General features: G+C 43.6%; 6 non-coding genes across 6 annotated transcripts; all 6 read right to left on the reverse strand.

Annotated features, from left to right (window-relative positions):
- Positions 1-16140: 16140 nt before the first annotated feature.
- On the reverse strand, positions 16141-16223 carry trnal-cag (transfer RNA leucine (anticodon CAG)). Its single transcript has one exon. It is a non-coding gene; the product is annotated as a tRNA-Leu (tRNA).
- Positions 16224-16803: 580 nt separating this feature from the next.
- trnam-cau (transfer RNA methionine (anticodon CAU)) lies at positions 16804-16875 on the reverse strand. The gene has a single exon. It is a non-coding gene; the product is annotated as a tRNA-Met (tRNA).
- Positions 16876-17965: 1090 nt separating this feature from the next.
- trnal-caa (transfer RNA leucine (anticodon CAA)) lies at positions 17966-18048 on the reverse strand. The gene has a single exon. It is a non-coding gene; the product is annotated as a tRNA-Leu (tRNA).
- Positions 18049-21587: 3539 nt separating this feature from the next.
- trnal-cag (transfer RNA leucine (anticodon CAG)) lies at positions 21588-21670 on the reverse strand. Its single transcript has one exon. It is a non-coding gene; the product is annotated as a tRNA-Leu (tRNA).
- Positions 21671-22250: 580 nt separating this feature from the next.
- On the reverse strand, positions 22251-22322 carry trnam-cau (transfer RNA methionine (anticodon CAU)). Its single transcript has one exon. It is a non-coding gene; the product is annotated as a tRNA-Met (tRNA).
- A 1090-nt stretch (positions 22323-23412) lies between these two features.
- Positions 23413-23495, reverse strand: trnal-cag (transfer RNA leucine (anticodon CAG)). The gene has a single exon. It is a non-coding gene; the product is annotated as a tRNA-Leu (tRNA).
- Between the last annotated feature and the right edge of the window lie 534 nt (positions 23496-24029).

The following is a 24029-nucleotide window of genomic DNA, read 5'->3' on the forward strand; positions in this document are numbered from 1 at the left end:
TTTTCCACTGATAGGCTATCCCCCCGACAGTATCCAAAGGGGTATACCTGTTCGAGAGGCGGGCAACCATAAGGGATTCCTGCACTGACTGCCTGCCCTTTCTGGTGGTCACCCATTTCTCTGCCTGCACCTTGGGTGTGACCACATTTACATAACTGCGATCTATGACGCTTTCCGCCACCTGCATGCTCCTAAGTGCATCCAATTGCTGCTCCAACCGAACCATGTGGTCTGTGAGGAGCTCCAGTTGGGTGCACTTTCTGCAGATGAAGCCATCCGGGACGCTGGAAGCCTCCCGGACCTGCCACATCTCACAGTCAGAGCACTGCACCCCTCTAACTGACATTGCGTCATATAATAAAAATGAAAATTAAAAAAAAAACATTTTTTAATATATATATTTTTTAATTTCAAAGTTACTGTTAACTATCTGTTTCCTAGCAGTAGATTTCTAATAGAAAGGCGAAAGCTAAATATAGTACTCTCCGATCTCTGGCTTAGATACCCCTCTAAATTATAATTAAGTAATTATGTTTAATTAGTTACCAATGCTTAATTTTTTTTAATTTAGTGTAGATTCCCAACCAGCCACTCAGGCCACAGCTTTTCTGTGATGTCACTTCAGTCCCCCCCCCCCCCCCCCCCCCCCCCCCCCCCGACACACACAATTTGAAAAAGGTATAAAAGTAAAAATGTGTAAAAATCGCTTACTTACCTTCTTACCTTCTGAGTGTCTTAGATGTTCTCAGGTTCTCTCCCTGACAGAGACTGCTCTCCACCTCCGAACCTTGACCTGCACAATGCTAATAATATAATATAATAATAATATAATATGGCACTTACCTCACACCAATGGGTCTTATTATTAGGTTAGAGGAGGAGGGCGGGTGGGAGACGCTACTCGGGTTTCCTCTCCACCAGAATTTATTGGTTAGGGGCGGGGGGGGGGGGGGGGGGGGAGGGGGGCTTCCCTGAAGTCCGCGGGTGGAAAAAAATAAAACAGAAAAGAAGTGTTTTTAAAGGATAAACTTACCTCCCAGAAATCGCTTGCGCACCGCTCCCGCTGAAAGCGACTGGACTGTTCCTGTGAAGGTAAGTGTTTTTAAAGGATAAACTTACCTCCCAGAAATCACTTGCGCACTGCTCCCGCTGAAATCGACTGGCCTGTTCCTGTGAAGGTAAGTGTTTTTAAAGGATAAACGTACCTCCCAGAAATCACTTGCGCACCGCTCCCGCTGAAATCGACTGGCCTGCTCCTGTGAAGATAAGTGTTTTTAAAGGATAAACTTACCTCCCAGAAATCACTTGCGCACCGCTCCCGCTGAAATCGACTGGCCTGGTCCTGTGAAGGTAAGTGTTTTTAAAGGATAAACCTACCTCCCAGAAATCACTTGTGCACCGCTCCCGCTGAAATCGACTGGCCTGGTCCTGTGAAGGTAAGTGTTTTTAAAGGATAAACTTACCTCCCAGAAATCACTTGCGCACCGCTCCCGCTGCGGTGAACGAAACGAACACGAGATTGAAAGATTGTTTGACCGTGCCGTGTGTCTCTGAATTTATCATACACCAAATAAAGCAACCTTAAATTCACAGAGAGCACCAGGGTGAGATTCACAGAATGATACAACACAGCCACACACAGCAACAGAGACTGCAGATAGAGAATTGATCCAATATTCACATGTCACACCAGAGACTGACAGTTAAAGATTTATTTACACCCAAACGCCGAAATGCACCCTCTCCTCCACACACAGACAATGCACAATGCCACTGAAACCTTTGTGTTGATTCTGACATGCAGACATTTTAACGGACACTGGCAGACAACTGACACACACATACAATGCCCCAATCTCAGCTATTGTTATTGAGTGGATCAAATCATTATGTTGTTTCACAGTTTCGTTTAAAACGTCTGCATATCAGAATCATCACAAAGCTTTCAGTGACCTCCGGGGTCGGATGTGAGGCAAAGTTTGAAGGAATCAGTAACAGGTTGATCAATGTCCCCAGAGAGGTGAAACTGCCGCCCCGAACTTCCTTCTATAAAGGTGATTCCAGTCACTCCCCACTTTTCCATCAGAATAACGTCACAGAAGAAATCACATCACCTTCACAGAACAACCATTCAGCACGAAAGTAAAGTATCTGAACTACGCTGACCTGAATCAGTGTGCTCAAACGTGTGTTGTTGTTGAAAGAAAAAACGAGGAAGTGAATAGTTTTCTGGCTACCGCAGGGCAGTAATGTTGTAGCTCCTGGTTTAAGGAGCAGAATGCCGCAGCGGAAGCGTGCTGGGCCATTAGCCCGAGGTCGAGGAATCGAGGGTATTCTCTGCTATTTACTTTCTCCCACACACCAAAAGTAAACATAACGCACCTTCCTGTTTTTGCAGCAAATACCTATCAGGATCTTTCTTGCAGTTTCATCCCGACATTTGTCCCAGGATTGAAGGAGACAGCATGACACATTACAACATTGTACAGCTCACACATAGGGAACCACAGAGAAAATGCTGTAAAATCTCAACAGGCGTGACAGCATCTGTAGGGAGAGAAAAGAGCTAAAGTTTCGAGTCCAGAAGGCCTTTCTCAAAGCTGGACTGGAAACGTTATCCAGCAGTACCCCACAGAGGGGCAATATAGATATATAACGATATCCATAATAACTCACAGGGGCCAATAAGGAAATAAAGCTTTATCGAGCAATGGATCACAATAGAAAACGAGTTCCCAACTTCCCCTCTCGGCCGGATGTGAACCATCCAACCAGCCAGACTATTTACAACAAGATAAGACGAATGTTCCCCGGAGCCCTGGGATCAATATTAATTCCTCAACCAGAGTCACTGAAGCAGATTATCGAGTCATTAACTGGGCTTTTGCCTGTGGGGACTTGCTGTGCGTTTATAAGCAGGAATCACCTGTCCTTGAGCCCAACGCTTTTACATTGAATATTAGATATTGGATCTTCCTCCGGTTGAAAATCTTGCTGCAGAAATTTAACCTCGTGGAGGAAAAGTTACTATCAGGAGTGGAAATCGAACCCACGCCTGCAGAGGAGACTACAAAGCTTAGCGCAGCACCTTGGACCGCTCAGCCACCCTAACGCGTTGGCGTGGAAAAAAAGCTCCCTGCACAAATCGACTTAAATTGTATCTTGATCGTCATTTCATTTCAAACAAGATGTGCTTTGTCTATTTTCAAACCCCAGCCAGAGTCCTGTACCTGAGTGCTATCCCTCTCCGAGCCTCTGGGGGTTAAGGAGCTTCTCGTTGCTGCATTTATCCGTTTGCTCCAATCAAGGAGGACCGAATTCCCGATCTACCTGTTCCTCACACGAAGATATTGAGAGTCTAAGATCTGAGCGATCTGAAAACCTCATCACTATTCTTAGAATTCCCCTTATACCAGAAAAGGGTCAAGATATTCTAACAGGTGAACAGGGATTCTCACTCTCTGAATCCTGTGCAGACTTAGCTGGGTGTTATTCGGGTCAAACTAGTGTTTCAAGTCATCCGCCGGTATAACACATGTCTTCATAGAAGATTCTGTTTACTTTCCATTCAGTAGCTTCACTCACGGGTCCGGCTTTTCTAAGTGGAGTAAAGTAACCTTTTTAATAACCACTCTTTCACGTTCTCAATTTAAGTTCGTTTTAATTTCAAATTAAAAGATATAATCACTGTTTTACAGAAAAGTAATAAGACCTTTTCTTTGGACCGTCCTGGTCAGTTGTTAGGCCTTCAGGACTGCCTTGACAATCTTTCTTCTTTAACATTTGGTTTTCTCCTGATGGAGTCGCTGTTCTGCTCGGTTTCCGTGTTCAGTCCTTTCCATGACCGAGGGCAGCTATGAGATCTGACTCGCTGGATGCTGAATTATTACCATTCATAGAGCCCTTTGCGCAGCCTAACTTTCTACATGACCTTTATTGAAATGTAACTGCTGCTTGCCGACTGTAGCTAATGTAAGCTCCCAGTCTTATTTTGCTTGACAGGTAATACATTTGTTTGGCAGCTAATAAATTTATTTGTTGCTTGGTCAGCAATTTTTCTGATATCTGCCTCTAGTGATGTTTTTCTCAGTGTCAATACTGGATATGATCTCGTGTTCAACGAAGCAGTTCGCCTCTGCACTTTTACGGTTCAGCTAGTGTCGAAGCCCTCTGTAATTCTAACCTTATCTGTCTTGGACCTATACCCTATGGGCTGATTACTTTCTAAAAGTTTTTTAACGTCAAAAATGTGTAAATTATGTTATAAACGTGCCACCTCATGTGTTTTGCTGGAAAGCAGTTGTCTCATATTTAACTGGCGTCAGCAGGGTTTCACGCCTAACCTTTATCCCTCAATTTAAACCGAAGATCCTGGCTGTTCCTTTTTGAATTGTTCTATAAAATAATGCACTTCTAAAGACGTGTGAAGTACTGTTCCCTTTTATATAACTTAAACATTTAAATTGATTGAATGTCTTTTTAACTTGAAAAACAGGATGAGTTGGCTCTAGCTCTGTTCTTTAATGCCTGTGAAGCTATCTGTATTTCAAACACGCTGCGGCTGTTAACCCTTTGTGGGACCTTTCGCTTTCTTTTAAAATCTCAGGCTTTTCCAGGCTTACTTTCATGGTTCAAATGACATATTGTTCAACTTTTGCATTACACCCCCTCTTGGCATTTGAAACATGGCCCCATTCTTTTAATTCTTATCCCCCTACTCATTTTATACCATCGTATCCCATATCTGTGCTTTCAATATTCAATTTTCCTGTTTTCAAATCGTGTCCCAACCCCATCGTGTGATTTTATCCATCGCTTATACCACAGGTGACAGACAGGTCATTCTTTAATTATAATCACCGTGGACTATAGTGGCAGCTGTTCATAAAGGTAACCCAATAGCTATTTTTCGTGTGTTCCACTATCTCCAAAGCATTTTATCTCCTTGGGATAGCAGTACCGTACTAGCTGCCTCGTGTCCCTTAGGATCAGTAAGCCACTCAATACATCAGTAACCAAAAAGTTTGTTTACCTGTCACTGGCAGTCGAGTGTCCCATTCCTGTTGCATCCAAATTGCCTTATGTTCCTCATTGGTATCGTAAACGACTTTATCATGTATTAACCACTTACTCCCGTGCATCATCAATTTAAAAGGTGTCTTTGACCCCACTTCCAACCCTGATTTTCTCTCATGGGTAACTAAAATGTCCCTGAACCAAGTACGTCCGGAACCATTTGATATAGATGCTATTGTAACTGACTGCCATTTCTCTTCAAGATCCCTTTCCTCCGTTATCATCTCTTGAAACACATGACGCGTATATTTGCCCTTATAACAGTCGCCACATAACCAACCAAAAATGGTTGACAACCCTGTTTCTATTGCAAGGAGCAATACATTTAATACATCCAACTGGTGGGGGTCCAACTCAATTGAGCCCACTTTCTTCACATCGAATCATCACTTTATCGTCTTCCATATAAACATTATTCCTCCCTGTTGTCAAGTACAAAGTTACAAAAGTAAGCCTTATCTTAACACTTTGCTATGCAACTAATCACACAAACAGTTTGTGTGTTACATCTTCACATATTTTTTAGCAATCACAATCTGTAAGACAAAATTTAATATCAACACATCGTTTCCTGGTCTTAACAGAGTGATTTTTAAGCCAGAACTTGTGCCCAATAATGAGAGTATATAAATCACACATGGTATTAACAACATCAATATTCCCCGTGATATGATATGTGCTGGTACTTTGGTAAATTACCCACGAGATTACCCATACTACTCTTTAAGTGAACCCTTGTTTAACCCCTTTGTATTAAAACAGTCCCATTTTACAGAAAACTCACACCCTTTGTGGATGTTGAGTAAACTAAATTTGTTCAAACTGTTGAGCAGCTTTAGCTCCGTCATCATCAGACAGACTGAGATTCCCTGCTGGTTTTCGCTATTGTATGACAAGTTGTGCTCCTGTCTCAAGTTCTAATTAACTCTGTCAGATTCTGTGCTGTTGCGTTTAGTTCTAAGCATGTCAATTGTATCTGTAGATGTCACTTGTTCTTTAGAATAATTCATGCTTTTGACAGCATCCAATGCTATCCTAGTTCCAATTGTTCTATTGCCCAGCTATCTGCCGCCCATTGTAGTTTAGTGCTGTAAGGCTCCCTCTAACTAAAATCAACTACCAAAGTCCTGCATTTGTTCCTTGTCAGTTGGCATCTGTTATCTCAAGCCATGTCAAATTATTTTTCATACATACATAACAATTCTTAATAAGATGCACGACATTTAAAAAAAAATAATTATCATAATGCCTCAAGGAAACTTCGTTTAAAACATTGGTTGTAAATTTCGCACTGCAACATCAAGCTCAAACAAACAAAAATGTCTTAATACTATTGTCTCGTAAACTGTGGGGGTTCCTCGTCAGTCGCTGCTGTCTGTCGCGACCCTTAAAAAATCCATCATGTAGTACACGTCCCGTGGAGAACTCAGATCATCCATCAGCTGGTGTCCAGGCCACATGTCCAGTCAGAGAAGTGTGACCGAAGGTTTCACTGCTCAGTAATCATTTGATACTTCGGTTTATTCCCAACTCGAAAAGATTTCTTCCTGGCTTTGTCAGTTACGGTCCTCAAATATGTAACCAATTATATCATTTTTCTCTCTTTCCGTTGAGCAATTTTATTTCAACATTTGCAACATAGGTTTTGACATAATTTAAAATTTCCCAATTTCCACAGCAATGCGGCGGCAATTACTCCTCCCGCAATTGATACAAACAAGTACCAATTGTTTTGAACCAAGGTTAACGTAGTCCAAAACCATTTAAATGGACTTGCTATAATTTTAATTGCTGTTTTAAATGTTTCTTTAATTTTTAAGCCCACGTCTATCAAATCGTTTCCCAAATTACTCCTACTTGTGGTTTTGTTTTGCAACGCATTTCTTATCTTAACTTGCCCTTTCTCGGGGTCCCAGTTAGTATCATTAGTTTTCCCCGAATACTGTCTAAAAATCTTTAACCGATCTGATAATTTTAGTACGTATTCCAGGCTGCTTGCAAGTGCTCCCAACATTCTACTGAATATGTTGTTACTGACACTGTTGCTTGATTCTAACAGACTGCTGTTGAGCCTATCTCCTGGATGATTTGGAAATTAATGATTTCTTCCGTTATATTTAAACATTTGCTTATTCTTATTTTTATTATGTGTTTTATCTGACTGAAGCTAGTATCTATTTTTCCATATCCCATTACTTCACCTGATTCCCCTAATGCAATTAGAATACTAATATTCCGAAACTAATCACGGCAATCCCCATTAACATTGTTGCCCCCCATTTTAACCAATCTAGCTTACTCCTAATCCTAGCTTCTTCCATTCCTTCTTTAAACCCGATCCTTGTATCCCTCTTGATTGTAGTCCCTTTTCTCCTTCCAAACAAATGTGTCTGTATCATTCTATCTATCTGAAAAATCAAACGAACAGGCCAAGGTTGGAGAGGGCCCTATTTGTTCATTTGTATGTTCTATTCTTGTTTGGATACTCCAGAAGTGCCCTCTCCAGGACCTCCGGAGGTCCTTTTTGTTTCTTTTTGGGTTTTTTGCTGGCTTGGTTTTTGCTCAATTATGTACATCATACAATTAAGGCCGGTTAAGCCTTCTCCTTCTATCATTGCACCCCTGAGTGAGATTCGAAGAATCTCAAACTCCTCCTCTTTTGCTCGCTCAGTGGTCCAATCTGGTTGAAACTTACCCTGATACATTTCGGATATTGCTACTGACTTAACTCCAATTTCTTTATTTCTGATTATGACAGGATTTTTATGAAAGGTAAGTTCTGAACATGACATTTTATCTTCATCATCTGTCCTATCAATGCTGCTAACAGGTTTTAATTCACTGTCATCCCACTCTACTTCATCACATAATACTAGTGAGTGCAGTAATTCACTGACACTCATAACTAAACATTCCTTTCCTCTAAAGCCTGTCCATTGCCTGGGGGTTTCAATTTATCCACAGAAACCCCTTCCCTGTATCGGGAAAGTTTTGGTTCATATTTTTTCCAAATCCATATCCCGGGTCAATCATTAATTTCGTACAACATTCCTTTTCTCCTTGTCCAACCGGTTTGGGGGTATGGTCTACCCTCTGGCACGGCACCATTGCGGTGATACAGTCTCTGAACACTGTTAGGCTAATTTTATGTCCCCGGGTCATCCCAACATCTTTTAAACTATATACTCCCTCACTAATTGGGATAATAAGTTTGTCACTTCTCCACAATCCTGCACATCATTTCAGAATTACATCATCGTTAGCTAGGTTTTCTCTGCAGTAATGACATTTTGTCACTTTCATACCATCCCATATACAATCCTTGCTGATTACGTTTCTTCTTTGCTGCCGAAAGGTTGCCTATGGATTATCATAATCCCTTGGTTATTATTTAGCTGGGTCAGATGTTTCATTTCTGATATAATTCTTTTTGCTCCAGACGCCATGCTTCTCTAATTCAACTATATGTTCACCCAAATTCTGAACGATCTTTTCTTTACCTTTTACCTAGTTTTAGTTGGTAGCTTCACCCAAACTGCCTCTGTGCTATCGATTGGTATTTAATATCCTAATTTTTCCTGCATCAAATTTTATTGAATATTTCCCTGCCATCAGATTCTCATTTCCTGATACTGAAAGTAATTCTCCTAATCTAACTTCTGGTCTAATATCTTTATTCCCTAAAGCTCCTTCTACCATGTATTTAACATTCTAAACATCATTTTTCCTGCTCCTGACTATCTTTTGAGTCTTCGGGCACGAGGAACCTGCTGGAGCTGTGCCGTGTCAATTTCAACGGGTTAGTTTCAAAGTACTTTCCTGCACAGAGCTCTGACTGAGTAAAACCTCTTTTTCTGTTTATGCTGTGACCAATTTAGTTCTGAACATACTGATTTACTACCTCATAATATTGGTCACATTTCTACCTGCCGTTTATAACTTCTAATTGATGTGAAACTCGGTTTTGCAAAATACAACATTTTAAAAACTTGAAACACCAAAGGGAAATTCACAAATCCTTATTAAACACACACACACTCATTTATCCACCGAGACCTTGGATGTCTATTCCATCGGGTTTTAGGCATTCTAACAAAAATGAGACCCCTCCGTTCTGATAAGCCTCCCTTATCAAGGAGTTTTTTTTGCCTCTTTTAATCTCTTCCACTCGCCCCGTTGCTTCACATCTCTTGACCGTGTTTCAGAGCAAGAGGATTACCCTAATTGCCATTTTCTGGATTCTAAATTTCTGTTCCTGGTTGTCCCTTTCAGGTGCACTCCGACATTCAGGATATGCACCCTATCTGGGACCTATCCAGGGGTACTGAGGCACTGTCTTCTTGTTTTAGTTAACGGTCGATTGATCTTGGTTTCTAAAGTTTTCTCGGCGTCCCTATTTCTCTAGGCTTTCCCTCATAATCTGCTTGACTCCAAGGAAGATTTATTTTTGTCCTCCTTCTACCAGTAATGGATGCAAGAATCCCAGTACTTTTACTAAGATGTCTTGCAGACTTTTACTCAGGGTCAGTATCTTCTAGTCTTCTGACGCTCGCACCCAACTAAGTTTTAGGTCCCCCCGATCGACAGAATATCCTTCCAAAAGTCAATCACACATGACTTTCCGCATTAAACTCGGCAGGTAAAGTTCGCCTCACACATATACTAGAAACTTCTAATATTCTAACAATTATTTGGGAACTAGAATCGTCTAATATTCCATTCCCTGTGTAGGTTAGAAACTTCTAATATTCAAACCTCCACCTGCTTAACTAGAAACTTCTAATATTCTAGCCTCGCTTTACCCAGAAACTTCTAACATTCTAGCCCTCCACGTTGCGCGACATGAAGTTAAAACCTCACCACTATTCTTAGAATTCCCCCTGTACCAGAAAAGGGTCAAGATATTCTCAATGATGAACAGGGATTCTCACTCCCTGACTCCTATGCAGACTTAGGTGGGCGCTATTCGGGTCAAACCAGTGTTTCATGTTATCCCACGGCATAACCCATGTCTTCAGAGAAGATTCTGTTTACTTTCCACTCAGGTGCTTCACTCACGGGTTCGGCTTTTCTAAGTAGAGTGAAGTAAACTTTCGAAAAACACTCTTTCAGGTTATCAATTTAAGTTCGTTTTAATTTCAAATTAAAAGATGTAATCACTGTTTTTACAGAAAAGTAATAAGATATTTTCTTTGCATCTTCCTGGTCAGTTGTTCGACCTTCAAGTCTGCCTTGACAATTATCTCCTGTAACTTTTGTTTTTTTCCTGATGGATTCGCTGTTCTGCTCGGCTTCCGTGTTCAGTCCTACCCATGACCGAGGGCAGCTATGAGAGCTGGCTGCTGAATTATTAGGTATTATATAGCCCTTTGCGCAGACTTAGTTTCTACATGGCATTTATTGAAATGTAGCTGTTGCTTGCTGACTGTAGCTAATGCAATCTCCCTGTCGTTGAACTAGCTTATTCTGCTTGACATGTAATACTTTTGTTTGGCAGGTAATACATGTATTTATTGCTTCGCCAGCAACTTTTCTGATATCTGTCTTTACTGATGTGTTTTCTCAGTCTCAATACTAAATATGAACTCGTGTTCAACGAAGCAGTTCGCCTCAGCACTTCTACTGGTCAGCTGGTGTCAACGGCAGGTCGCCCCCTATATTTCTAACCTTATCTGGCTTGGACCTATACCCTATGACCTGATTATTTGCTAAAAGATTTTTAACGTCAAAAATGTGTAAATTATGGTAGAAACGTGCCACCTCATGTGTTTCTTAGCTGGAAAGCAGTTGTCTCATATTTAAGTGGCGTCAGCAAGGTTTCCCGCTTAACCTTCTCCCCCAATTTAAATCTAAGATCCTGGTTGTTCCTTTTTTAATTGTTCAGTAAAATAATGCACTTCTCAGGAAGTGTGAAATACTGTTCCCGTTTATATAACTTAAGATTTTAAATTGATTGAATGTCTTTTTAACTTTAAAACCAGGTTGATTTGTCCATATCTGTTTTCTTTAACGCCTGCGAAGCTATCTGTATTTTAAACAACCTGCGGCTGTTAACCCTTTGTGGGACCTTTCCATTTCATTTCAAATCTCAGTCTTTTCCAGGTTCACATTCATGGTTCAAATGATATATTTTTTCATTATAACCTGTTCCTCACACGAAGGTATTGAGAGACGAAGATCTGAGCGACGTGAAGTATCCAATTGGAGAGATGCATCCTGGCGACTGGAATCTCTCTCCACAGCTGCTTCCGGTGCTGCTTTCACAGCCGAAGAACCCCTCCAGTGTCCAAACAGGTGAAAGTTCATCCAGTAGAGGCGGCAGAAGGGAGTTCTGGGAGAAGTCAACTTAGTCACCTCGACTATACTGTGGGTAGCTGAAGAACAGGTGTCAAGGAGCAGATCATACTGAAAGGAAAATGTTGATACTAATAAAGAAAAAGGCAGATGTGCTGCTGGGAGATAGCGCCTTGTTTGCTTTTGGTGTGAGTGAGAATACAAATAGCAGACGATGGTTTTGTTCCAGCGACTGCTGGGCTATGGGCCCACCACCCTCCCGCTGCGCCAGTCCGCTCGTGGTTGAGCTATTCGCGGTCGGACATAAGGCAAAGTTTGAAGTATTCGGTAACAGCTTGATCAACGTTCCCAGGGAGGTGAAACTTCCGGCCCGAACTTCTTTCTGTAAAAGTGATGCCAGTCACTCCCCACTTTCCCATCAGAACAACGTCACAGAAGAAATCACATCACCTTCACAGAACAACCATGCAGCACGAAAGCAAAATATACATTCTTCCTCACGCCAAAAGTAAACATAACGCACGATCCTGTTTGCTTTGCAGCAAATTTCTATTGTAGTCAAAACTCTATTGTACTCTCATCCCGACATTAGTCCCAGGAATGAAGGAGACAGCATGACAAATTACAACATTGTAAATGTCACAAATAGGGAACCACAGAGAAAATGCTTTAAAATCTCAGCAAGTCTCCCAGCATCTGTAGGGAGAGAAAAGAGCTAATGTTTCGAGGCCAGGAGAACCTTTGTCAAAGCTGGACTGCAAACGTCATCCAGTAGTACCACACACAGGGGCAATATAGAGATATAACGATATCCAGTAATACCTCACAGGGGGGCAAAACGTTAATAAAGCATTAACTAGAAATAAATCACAATAGATACCGTGTTCCCAACTTCCCGTCTCGGACGGATGAGAACAACCCAACCAGCCAGACCGATGTACAACAAAAGAAGATTAATTTTAGCCGGAGTCCTGTGATCCATTTGAATTCCTCAACCAGAGTCATTAAGCAGATTATCGAGTCGTTACATGGGCTTCTGCCTGGAGGGTATTGCTGAGCGTATTTAAGCAGGAATCGCATGTCCTGAGACCAACACTTTTCCGTTGAATGGGAGGGATTGGATCTTCCTGAGGTTGAAATATTGCGGGGGAAATTTAACCTCGCGGAGGAAAAGTCAATATCAGGAATGGGATTCAAACCCACGCCTCCAGCAGAGACTGCGACCTCAACGCAGACCGCTCGGCCATCCTAATGCGTTGTCTTCGAAGCGAAGATCCGTGCACAAATCGACTTAAAGTCTATCTTCATCGTTATTTCATTTCAAACAAGATATGCTTTTCCTACTTTTGAACACCTGCCAGAGTCCTGTGTCTGAGTGCCATCCTTGTCCAAACAGCTGGAAGTTTAAGGAGCTTGCCATTGCTGTATTGATCAGTTTGCTGTCATCAACAAGGCCCGAATTCCCGCTCTACCTGTTCCTCACACGAAGGTATTGAAAGTCTAAGATCTTAGCGAATGAAGTATCTAATTGGAGAGTTGCGCTCTGGCGACTGCAATTCTCTCCACAGCTTCTTCCGGTTCTGCTTTCACAGACAATTAGCCGAAGAATCCCTCCAGTGCCCAATCAGGTGAACGTTAATCCAGTAGAGGCGGCAGAAGAGTGTGCTGGGAGAGGTCAACTTGGTCACCTCGACTGTACTGTGGTTAGCTGAAGAACAGGTGTCAAAGAGCGGATCAGACTGAAAGCAAAACTTTGATACTAATAAAAAAATTGGCATCTGTGCTGCTGACAAGTAGCATCTTTTTCCGTTTGGTGTGAGTGAGAATACGAATAGCAAAGGATGGTTTCGATCCATCGTCATCTGGGTTTTGAGCCCAGCACACTCCCGCGGTGCCATTCGGCTCGTAGCAAATAATTTTCGTGGTCGGACTTGAGGCAACGTTTGAGGAAATCTGTAATAACGTGATCAATGTCCCCAGAGAGGCGAAACTGCCGCCCCGAACTTCAGTTTATGAAGGTGATTCCAGTCACTCCCCACTTTCCCATCAGAACAACGTCCCAGAAGAAATCACATCACCATCACAGAACAACCATTCAGCACGAAAGTAAAGTATCTGAACTATGCTGACCAGAATCAGTGTGCTCAAACGTGTGTTCTTGTTGAAAGAAAAAAATGAGGAAGTGAATAGTTGTGTGGCTACCGCAGGGCAGTAATGTTGTAGCTCCTGGTTGAAGGAGCAGAGTGCCGCAGCGGAAGCGTGCTGGGCCATTAGCCCGAGGTCGAGGATATTCTCTGCTTTTAGCATTCTCCCTCACACCAAAAGTTAACAAAACACACGTTCCTATTTGCTTTGCAGAAAATAGCTATCAGAAACTTTCTTGCAGTCTCATCCCGACATTAGTCCCAAGAATGAAAGAGACAGCATGACACATTACAACATTGTAAAGCTCACACATAGGGAACCACAGAGAAAATGCTTTAAAGTCTCAGCAGATCTGACAGCATCTGGAGAGAGAGAAATGAGCTGACGTTTCGTGTCCAGGTGACTCTTAGTCAAAGCTGCTCGGGAAACGTTATCCAGCAGTACCCCACAGAGGGGCAATATAGATATATAACGATATCCAGTAATAACTCACAGGGGGCCAATAAGGAAATAAAGCTTTATCGAGCAATGAATCACAATAGAAACCGAGTCCCCAACTTCCCCTCTTGGACGGATGTGAACAATCCAACCTGCCAGATTATTTACAAGAGAAGACGAATTTTACCCTTCTCTTGCGATCAATATTAATTCCTCAACCAGAGTCACTGAAGCAGATTATCGAGTCATGAACTGGGCTTCTGCCGGTGGGGTCTTGCTGTGCATATTTAAGCTGGAATCTCATGTCCTGAGACCAACGCTTTTCCATTGAAAGGGAGGTATTGGACCTTCCTGAGGTTGAACATCTTGCTGGAGAAATTTAACCTCGTGGAGTAAAAGGCAATATCAGGAGTGGGATTCGAACCCACGCCTCCAGAAGAGACCGCTCGGGTACCCTGATGCGTTGAAACCGAAGCTAAGATCCGTGCACAAATCGACTTAAAGTCTGTCTTCATCTTTATTTCATTTCAAACAAGATATGCTTTCCCTACTTTTGAACCACAGCCAGTGTCCTGTATCTGAGTGCCATTCTTGTCCAAACCGCTGATGGTTAAGGAGCTTCTCATTGCTGCATTGTTCAGTTTGCTCTAATCAACAAGGTCCGATATCCACTCTACCTGTTCCTCAGTCGAAGGTATTGAAAGTCTAAGATCTGAGGACGTGAAGAATCCAATTGGAGAGTTGCATTCTGGCAACTGCAATATGTCTCCACAGCTGCTTCCGGTGCTGCTTTCACAGACAAGTAGCCGAAGAACCCCTTCAGTGTCCAATCAGGTGAACGTTCATCCAGTCGAGGCGGCAGAAGAGTGTTCTGGGAGAAATCAACTTAGTCACCTCGACTGTACTGTGGTTAGCTGAAGACCAGGTGTGAAAGAGCGGATCAGACTGAAAGCAAAACTTTGATACTAATAAAGAAAAAGGCCCATGTGCTGCTGACAAACAGCAACTTGTTTCCGTTTGCTGTGAGTGAGAATACGAATAGCAGAGAATGATTTCGATCGATCGACCTCTGGGTTATGGGCACAGAACACTCCCGCTATGCTGCGCGGATCGTGGCTCATTCTTTCCGTGGTCGGTATTGAGGCAAAGTTTGAAGAAATCTCTAACAGTGTGATCAATATTCCCAGAGAGGCGAATCCACCGCCCCGAACTTCATTCTATGAAGATGATTCCAGTCACTCCACACTTTCCCATCAGAACAACGTCACAGAAGAAATCACATCACCTTCACAGAACAACCATTCCGCACGAAAGTAAAGTATCTGAACTATGCTAACCAGAATCAGTGAGCTCAAACGTGTGTTCTTGTTGAAAGAAAAAAATAAGGAAGTGAATAGTTGTGTGGTTACTGCAGGGCAGTAATGTTGTAGCTCCTGGTTTAAGGAGCAGAGTGCGCAGCGGAAGCGTGCTGGGTCATTAGCCCGAGGTCGAGGAATCGAGGGTAATCTCTGCTATTTACATTCTCCCTCACACCAAAAGTAAACATAACACACGTTCCTGTTTGCTTTGCAGAAAATAGCTATCAGAAACTTTCTTGCAGTCTCATCCCGGCATTAGTCCCAAGAATGAAAGAGACAGCATGACACATTACAACATTGTAAAGCTCACACATAGGGAACCACAGAGAAAATGCTTTAAAGTCTCAGCAGATCTGACAGCATCTGGAGGGAGAGAAATGAGCTGACGTTTCGTGTCCAGGTGACCCTTAGTCAAAGCTGCTCGGGAAACGTTATCCAGTCGTACCCCACAGAGGGGAAATATAGATATATAACGATATCCAGTAATAACTCACAGGGGGCCAATAAGGAAATAAAGCTTTATCGAGCAATGAATCACAATAGAAGCCGAGTCCCCAACTTCCCCTCTTGGACGGATGTGAACAATCCAACCTGCCAGACTATTTACAAGAGAAGACGAATTTTACCCTTCTCTTGGGATCAATATAAATTCCTCAACCAGACTCACCGAAGCAGATTTTCGAGTCATGAGCTGGGTTTTTCCCGGTGGGGTCTTGCTGTGCGTATTTAAGCGGGAATCTCATGTACTGAGACCAACGCTTTTCCATTGAAATCTTCCTGAGGTTGAAAATCTTGCTGGAGGAATTTAACCTCGTGGAGTAAAAGGCAATATCAGGAGTGGGATTCGAACCCACGCCTCCAGAAGAGACTGCGACCTGAACGCAGCGCCTTAGACCGCTCGGCCATCCTGATGCGTTGACGCAAAAACTAAGATCCGTGCACAAATCGACTTAAAGTCTGTCTTCATCTTCATTACATCTCAAACAAGACATGCTTTCCCTACTTTTGAACCCCAGCCAGAGTCCTGTATCTGAGTGCCATCCTTGTCCAAACCACTGGTGGTTAAGGAGCTTCTCATTGCTGTATTGATCAGTTTCCTCTAATCAGCAAGGTCCGATATACCGCTCTATCTGTTCCTCAGACGAAGGTTTTGAAAGTCTAAGATCTGAGGACGTGAAGTATCTAATTGGAGAGTTGCATTCTGGCGACTGCAATCTCTCCCCACAGCTGCTTCCGGTGCTGCTCTCACAGACAAGTAGCCGAAGAACCCCTCCACTGTCCAATCAGGTAAACGTTCATCCAGTAGAGGCGGCAGAAGAGTGTTCTGGGAGAAGTCAACTTAGTCACCTCGACTGTACTGTGGCTAGCTGAAGAACAGGTGTCAAAGAGTGGATAAGACTGAAAGCAAAACTTTGGTACCAATAAAGAAAAAGGCAGATGTGCTGCTGACATATAGCAACCTTTTTCCGTTTGGTGTGATTGAGAGTACGAATAGCAGAGGATGGCTTCGATCCATCGACCTCTGGGTTATGGGCCCAGCACGCTTCCGCTGCGCCACTCTGCTCGGTGCTCATTTTTTTTGTGCTCGGACTTGAGGCAAAGTTTGAGGAAGTCTGTAACAGCGTGATCAATGTTCCCAGAGAGATGAAACTCCTGCCCCGGGCTTCATTTTATAAAGGTGATTCCAGTCACTCCCCACTTTCCCATCAGAACAACGTCACAGAAGAAATCACATCACCTTCCACAGAACAACCATTCCGCACGAATGTTAATTATCTGAACTGTGCTGACCAGTATCTGTGTGCTCAAACGTCTGTTCTTGTTGAAAGAAAAAAATGAGGAAGTGAATAATTGTGTGGTTACTGCAGGGCAGTAATGTTGTAGCTCCTGGTTTAAGGAGCAGAGTACGCAGCGGAAGCGTGCAGGGCTATTAGCCCGAGGTCGAGGAATCGAGGGTCTTCTCTGCTATTTGCATTCTCCCTCACAACAAAAGTAAACATAACACACGTTCCTGTTTTCTTTGCAGCAAATAGCTATCAGAAACTTTCTTGCAGTCTCATCCCGGCATTCGTCCCAAGAATGAAAGAGACAGCATGACACATTACAACATTGTAAAGCTCACACATAGGGAACCACAGAGAAAATGCTTTAAAGTCTCAGCAGATCTGACAGCATCTGGAGGGAGAGAAATGAGCTGACGTTTCGTGTCCAGGTGACCCTTAGTCAAAGCTGCTCGGGAAACGTTATCAAATCGTACACCACAGAGGGGCAATATAGATATATAACGGTATCCAGTAATAACTCACAGGGGGCCAATAAGGAAATAAAGCTTTATCGAGCAATGAATCACAATAGAAACCGAGTCCCCAACTTCCCCTCTTGGACGGATGTGAACAATCCAACCTGCCAGACAATTTACAAGAGAAGACGAATTTTAACCTTCTCTTGGGATCAATATGAATTCCTCAACCAGACTCACCGAAGCAGATTGTCGAGTCATGAGCTGGGCTTTTGCCGGTGAGGTCTTGCTGTGCGTATTGAAGCGGGAATCTCATGTACTGAGACCAACGCTTTTCCATTGAAAGGGAGGTATTAGATCTTCCTGAGGTTGAAAATCGTGCTGGAGAAATTTAACCTCGTGGAGTAAAAGGCAGTATCACGAGTGGGATTCGAACCCACGCCTTCAGAAGAGACTGCGACTTGAACGCAGCGCCTTAGACCGCTCGGCCATCCTGATGCGTTGACGCAAAAACTAAGATCCGTGCACAAATCGACTTAAAGTCTGTCTTCATCTTTATTACATTTCAAACAAGACATGCTTTCCCTACTTTTGAATCCCAGCCAGAGTCCTGTATCTGAGTGCCATCCTTGTCCAAACCGCTGGTGGTTAAGGAGCTTCTCATTGCTGCATTGATCCGTTTCCTCTAATCAGCAAGGTCCGATATACCGCTCTATCTGTTCCTCAGACGAAGGTTTTGAAAGTCTAAGATCTGAGGGCGTGAAGTATCTAATTGGAGAGTTGCATTCTGGCGACTGCAATCTCTCTCCACAGCTGCTTCCGGTGCTGCTCTCACAGACAAGTAGCCGAAGAACCCCTCCACTGTCCAATCAGGTAAACGTTCATCTAGTAGAGGCGGCAGAAGTGTGTTCTGGGAGAAGTCAACTTAGTCACCTCGACTGTACTGTGGCTAGCTGAAGAACAGGTGTCAAAGAGTGGATAAGACTGAAAGCAAAACTTTGGTACCAATAAAGAAAAAGGCAGATGTGCTGCCGACAAATAGCAACTAGTTTCCGTTTGGTGTGATTGAGAGTACGAATAGCAGAAGATGGTTTCAATCCATCAACCTCTGGGTTATAGGCCCAGCACGCTTCCGCTGCGCCACTCTGCTCGGTGCTCCTTTTTTTTGTGGTCGGACTTGAGGCAAAGTTTGAGGAAGTCTGTAACAGCGTGATCAATGTTCCCAGAGAGATGAAACTGCTGCCCCGAACTTCATTTTATAAAGGTGATTCCAGTCACTCCCCACTTTCCCATCAGAACAACGTCACAGAAGAAATCACATCACCTTCCACAGAACAACCATTCCGCACGAAAGTCAATTATCTGAACTGTGCTGACCAGTATCAGTGTGCTCAAACGTCTGTTCTTGTTGAAAGAAAAAAATGAGGAAGTGAATAATTGTGTGGTTACCGCAGGGCAGTAATGTTGTAGCTCCTGGTTTAAGGAGCAGAGTACGCAGCGGAAGCGTGCAGGGCTCTTAGCCCGAGGTCGAGGAATCGAGGGTATTCTCTGCTATTTGCATTCTCCCTCACAACAAAAGTAAACATAACACACGTTCCTGTTTTCTTTGCAGCAAATAGCTATCAGAAACTTTCTTGCAGTCTCATCCCGGCATTCGTCCCAAGAATGAAAGAGACAGCATGACACATTACAACATTGTAAAGCTCACACATAGGGAACCACAGAGAAAATGCTTTAAAGTCTCAGCAGATCTGACAGCATCTGGAGGGAGAGAAATGAGCTGACGTTTCGTGTCCAGGTGACCCTTAGTCAAAGCTGCTCGGTAAACGTTATCCAATCGTACCCCACAGAGGGGCAATATAGATATATAACGGTATCCAGTAATAATTCACAGGGGGCCAATAAGGAAATAAAGCTTTATCGAGCAATGAATCACAATGGAAACCGAGTCCCCAACTTCCCCTCTTGGACGGATGTGAACAATCCAACCTGCCAGACTATTTACAAGAGAAGACGAATTTTACCCTTCTCTTGCGATCAATATTAATTCCTCAACCAGAGTAACTGAAGCAGATTATCGAGTCATGAACTGGGCTTCTGCCGGTGGGGTCTTGCTGTGCATATTTAAGCTGGAATCTCATGTCCTGAGACCAACGCTTTTCCATTGAAAGGGAGGTATTGGACCTTCCTGAGGTTGAACATCTTGCTGGAGAAATTTAACCTCGTGGAGTAAAAGGCAATATCAGGAGTGGGATTCGAACCCACGCCTCCAGAAGAGACCGCTCGGGTACCCTGATGCGTTGAAACCGAAGCTAAGATCCGTGCACAAATCGACTTAAAGTCTGTCTTCATCTTTATTTCATTTCAAACAAGATATGCTTTCCCTACTTTTGAACCACAGCCAGTGTCCTGTATCTGAGTGCCATTCTTGTCCAAACCGCTGATGGTTAAGGAGCTTCTCATTGCTGCATTGTTCAGTTTGCTCTAATCAACAAGGTCCGATATCCACTCTACCTGTTCCTCAGTCGAAGGTATTGAAAGTCTAAGATCTGAGGACGTGAAGAATCCAATTGGAGAGTTGCATTCTGGCAACTGCAATATGTCTCCACAGCTGCTTCCGGTGCTGCTTTCACAGACAAGTAGCCGAAGAACCCCTTCAGTGTCCAATCAGGTGAACGTTCATCCAGTCGAGGCGGCAGAAGAGTGTTCTGGGAGAAATCAACTTAGTCACCTCGACTGTACTGTGGTTAGCTGAAGACCAGGTGTGAAAGAGCGGATCAGACTGAAAGCAAAACTTTGATACTAATAAAGAAAAAGGCCCATGTGCTGCTGACAAACAGCAACTTGTTTCCGTTTGCTGTGAGTGAGAATACGAATAGCAGAGAATGATTTCGATCGATCGACCTCTGGGTTATGGGCACAGAACACTCCCGCTATGCTGCGCGGATCGTGGCTCATTCTTTCCGTGGTCGGTATTGAGGCAAAGTTTGAAGAAATCTCTAACAGTGTGATCAATATTCCCAGAGAGGCGAATCCACCGCCCCGAACTTCATTCTATGAAGATGATTCCAGTCACTCCACACTTTCCCATCAGAACAACGTCACAGAAGAAATCACATCACCTTCACAGAACAACCATTCCGCACGAAAGTAAAGTATCTGAACTATGCTAACCAGAATCAGTGAGCTCAAACGTGTGTTCTTGTTGAAAGAAAAAAATAAGGAAGTGAATAGTTGTGTGGTTACTGCAGGGCAGTAATGTTGTAGCTCCTGGTTTAAGGAGCAGAGTGCGCAGCGGAAGCGTGCTGGGTCATTAGCCCGAGGTCGAGGAATCGAGGGTAATCTCTGCTATTTACATTCTCCCTCACACCAAAAGTAAACATAACACACGTTCCTGTTTGCTTTGCAGAAAATAGCTATCAGAAACTTTCTTGCAGTCTCATCCCGGCATTAGTCCCAAGAATGAAAGAGACAGCATGACACATTACAACATTGTAAAGCTCACACATAGGGAACCACAGAGAAAATGCTTTAAAGTCTCAGCAGATCTGACAGCATCTGGAGGGAGAGAAATGAGCTGACGTTTCGTGTCCAGGTGACCCTTAGTCAAAGCTGCTCGGGAAACGTTATCCAGTCGTACCCCACAGAGGGGAAATATAGATATATAACGATATCCAGTAATAACTCACAGGGGGCCAATAAGGAAATAAAGCTTTATCGAGCAATGAATCACAATAGAAGCCGAGTCCCCAACTTCCCCTCTTGGACGGATGTGAACAATCCAACCTGCCAGACTATTTACAAGAGAAGACGAATTTTACCCTTCTCTTGGGATCAATATAAATTCCTCAACCAGACTCACCGAAGCAGATTTTCGAGTCATGAGCTGGGTTTTTCCCGGTGGGGTCTTGCTGTGCGTATTTAAGCGGGAATCTCATGTACTGAGACCAACGCTTTTCCATTGAAAGGGAGGTATTGGATCTTCCTGAGGTTGAAAATCTTGCTGGAGGAATTTAACCTCGTGGAGTAAAAGGCAATATCAGGAGTGGGATTCGAACCCACGCCTCCAGAAGAGACTGCGACCTGAACGCAGCGCCTTAGACCGCTCGGCCATCCTGATGCGTTGACGCAAAAACTAAGATCCGTGCACAAATCGACTTAAAGTCTGTCTTCATCTTCATTACATCTCAAACAAGACATGCTTTCCCTACTTTTGAACCCCAGCCAGAGTCCTGTATCTGAGTGCCATCCTTGTCCAAACCACTGGTGGTTAAGGAGCTTCTCATTGCTGTATTGATCAGTTTCCCCTAATCAGCAAGGTCCGATATACCGCTCTATCTGTTCCTCAGACGAAGGTTTTGAAAGTCTAAGATCTGAGGACGTGAAGTATCTAATTGGAGAGTTGCATTCTGGCGACTGCAATCTCTCCCCACAGCTGCTTCCGGTGCTGCTCTCACAGACAAGTAGCCGAAGAACCCCTCCACTGTCCAATCAGGTAAACGTTCATCCAGTAGAGGCGGCAGAAGAGTGTTCTGGGAGAAGTCAACTTAGTCACCTCGACTGTACTGTGGCTAGCTGAAGAACAGGTGTCAAAGAGTGGATAAGACTGAAAGCAAAACTTTGGTACCAATAAAGAAAAAGGCAGATGTGCTGCTGACATATAGCAACCTTTTTCCGTTTGGTGTGATTGAGAGTACGAATAGCAGAGGATGGTTTCGATCCATCGACCTCTGGGTTATGGGCCCAGCACGCTTCCGCTGCGCCACTCTGCTCGGTGCTCATTTTTTTTGTGCTCGGACTTGAGGCAAAGTTTGAGGAGGTCTGTAACAGCGTGATCAATGTTCCCAGAGAGATGAAACTGCTGCCCCGGGCTTCATTTTATAAAGGTGATTCCAGTCACTCCCCACTTTCCCATCAGAACAACGTCAAAGAAGAAATCACATCACCTTCCACAGAACAACCATCCCGCACGAATGTTAATTATCTGAACTGTGCTGACCAGTATCTGTGTGCTCAAACGTCTGTTCTTGTTGAAAGAAAAAAATGAGGAAGTGAATAATTGTGTGGTTACTGCAAGGCAGTAATGTTGTAGCTCCTGGTTTAAGGAGCAGAGTACGCAGCGGAAGCGTGCAGGGCTATTAGCCCGAGGTCGAGGAATCGAGGGTCTTCTCGGCTATTTGCATTCTCCCTCACAACAAAAGTAAACATAACACACGTTCCTGTTTTCTTTGCAGCAAATAGCTATCAGAAACTTTCTTGCAGTCTCATCCCGGCATTCGTCCCAAGAATGAAAGAGACAGCATGACACATTACAACATTGTAAAGCTCACACATAGGGAACCACAGAGAAAATGCTTTAAAGTCTCAGCAGATCTGACAGCATCTGGAGGGAGAGAAATGAGCTGACGTTTCGTGTCCAGGTGACCCTTAGTCAAAGCTGGTCGGGAAACGTTATCCAATCGTACCCCACAGAGGGGCAATATAGATATATAACGGTATCCAGTAATAACTCACAGGGGGCCAATAAGGAAATAAAGCTTTATCGAGCAATGAATCACAATAGAAACCGAGTCCCCAACTTCCCCTCTTGGACGGATGTGAACAATCCAACCTGCCAGACAATTTACAAGAGAAGACGAATTTTAACCTTCTCTTGGGATCAATATGAATTCCTCAACCAGACTCACCGAAGCAGATTGTCGAGTCATGAGCTGGGCTTTTGCCGGTGAGGTCTTGCTGTGCGTATTTAAGCGGGAATCTCATGTACTGAGACCAACGCTTTTCCATTGAAAGGGAGGGATTGGATCTTCCTGAGGTTGAAAATCGTGCTGGAGAAATTTAACCTCGTGGAGTAAAAGGCAATATCAGGAGTGGGATTCGAACCCACGCCTCCAGAAGAGACCGCGACCTGAACGCAGCGCCTTAGACCGCTCGGCCATCCTGATGCGTTGACGCAAAAACTAAGATCCGTGCACAAATCGACTTAAAGTCTTTCTTCATCTTTATTACATTTCAAACAAGACATGCTTTCCCTACTTTTGAACCCCAGCCAGAGTCCTGTATCTGAGTGCCATCATTGTCCAAACCGCTGGTGGTTAAGGAGCTTCTCATTGCTGCATTGATCAGTTTCCTCTAATCAGCAAGGTCCGATATACCGCTCTACCTGTTCCTCAGACGAAGGTTTTGAAAGTCTAAGATCTGAGGGCGTGAAGTATCTAATTGGAGTGTTGCATTCTGGCGACTGCAATCTCTCTCCACAGCTGCTTCCGGTGCTGCTCTCACAGACAAGTAGCCGAAGAACCCCTCCAGTGTCCAATCAGGTGAACGTTCATCCAGTTGAGGCGGCAGAAGAGTGTTCTGGGAGAAGTCAACTTAATCACCTCGACTGTACTGTGGCTAGCTGAAGAACAGGTGTCAAAGAGTGGATAAGACTGAAAGCAAAACTTTGGTACCAATAAAGAAAAAGGCAGATGTGCTGC

The sequence above is a fragment of the Scyliorhinus torazame genome, chromosome 24, assembly GCF_047496885.1.
Source record: "Scyliorhinus torazame isolate Kashiwa2021f chromosome 24, sScyTor2.1, whole genome shotgun sequence".
Taxonomy (NCBI): Eukaryota; Metazoa; Chordata; class Chondrichthyes; order Carcharhiniformes; family Scyliorhinidae; genus Scyliorhinus; species Scyliorhinus torazame.